We start from the raw sequence: 1,786 nt of genomic DNA, 5'->3' as shown, positions 1-1,786 counted from the left end.
GCATTTTATACAAAGTATCACATGACTGGCACCAGTGATTCAAACCATGCGATTTAAATTCTTTTTTAAATTTGTGACACATCTCTATTTAGTACATAAGAGTTCAAGACACCAGCTAACCTATTCAATGGCCCCGGTCACACGGGCCGGATATCGTGGGGGGGAGGGGTGGCTAATTGCCTTAGCGCAGCGATTACGCGATCAGACGCGCTGGTGGCACACTACGGGTCCTTCCCTTGGCACCGGCGGGTAAATGAGGAATCGGAGGGGAATGCCGCGTGCCGGCACAATCACACCATGGGAGTCTGGAGGCAGCCCGTGGCAAACGTTTACTAGTACGTTGGAGGTACTACTTTTTTAACACGCATTTTCAGCGGCAAGCCACAGGTGCATTCCACTTCCCAGATGTTGGGGTGTGATCGTGCCCGGATAATCCGCCCACCATCCATGCCTTTCCCGCGGCAACTTTGCCGTGTGACCAGGGCCAATATAACCCCGGTAAAGATGAGAGATCAAACACTTTGAAAGGGATGCTCAAATAGGATTTATAAAGAGGTTGTATGTTATGCTAGCCACACCTTCCCATGATGACATTTCCAGAGAAACTTCCTTTTTTTTGTCTTATGCATTTTTTTTGCCAAAAAGTTGCAGCCAACCCTGTAGGGTTATTTAACTATGTTTTAGGCATGTCTTTAAATACCAAGGCTACTGGTCCAAAAAGGATCTGCTCGGATAGATTTAGCTGTACATGAAATACAGGTCTGTCAGCTGGGAAAGGCATTTGAAAGTGCTTTTGTAGGCATCAACAAAAAGTTGTGGCCAGTCACTTGGATGAACTTACCCAAATGAAACAGGAATACCTTTCCTCTACATGCTATTTTGGAAAAAAGGGCAACAGTTTAACTATGGAAGGTCATGTTTACAAATAGGTGAGGGAATTGTAGGTCTTATTCATCACAAAATGACAGCACTTTCAATGAAAATGCCCTGGAACTATTATATTCTACCTTCTATTTTCATCTCTAACACAGGTTTGCCAACATCAGTATGACAGGGGTGGCTGCAAGCAAGGTTGCCAAGGGGGGGAGCTGGGGAGCCAAAATTGGGGGGGGGCTCAGCTGGAGGGTCCTGAAGTCAGCTTCGCCCTGTATGTACTAAACGCATTTAATTTTTAATGCAGTTCTGACTATAGTCATTAGGGGCGCAATGAAGGCAGAGCATAGTAAAAAGCTCAGCTTTGCTGTAAAGTTTACTATAGATGAGGCTTCTCAAATCCTGCTGCACCTATCAACCAAGCCAGCATTGGAGCAAGGGAATACCAGCCAGGACAAGCTGCAGTCATTGCCAGAGTGCAGCCTCACAAAAAGATTGTTATCTTCAGAAGGCTATGGTTTATCTGTTTCTTTAGTTCTACCCAGCTCCTGCACAGCCAGATCTTGTCAGTGTGTGGCAGCAAATTTTAAAGAAAAAAAACCCCTTTCCTTCCCTTTTGCTATATTTCTCTGCTGTTCATGTATCCCGACTTCTAAATCCCCCACACACACACCTGTTATTTTTCAGTCTCAATCCTTCTCATCCATCTTGGCTTGCAACTTAGAATGTATTTAATAGTAGTGTAGTAGCAAACCTGTGTTAATATTATGAACAGAAGGGAAGGGAGTTAATATTTCCCCTTAATCTATCAAAGTAGTAAAAGAATGCTTCCCTCTCTAGCTTTTACATGATAATAAATGTTAATCTGGCTTAGTGGTGATAAAGGAGAAACAGAAGTTAAAATTTATTAATT

Source organism: Gekko japonicus, unplaced genomic scaffold (genome assembly GCF_001447785.1).
Source record: "Gekko japonicus isolate JY-2015 unplaced genomic scaffold, Gekko_japonicus_V1.1 scaffold1869, whole genome shotgun sequence".
Classification (NCBI taxonomy): domain Eukaryota; kingdom Metazoa; phylum Chordata; class Lepidosauria; order Squamata; family Gekkonidae; genus Gekko; species Gekko japonicus.
This window is presented reverse-complemented; position numbering follows the sequence as displayed.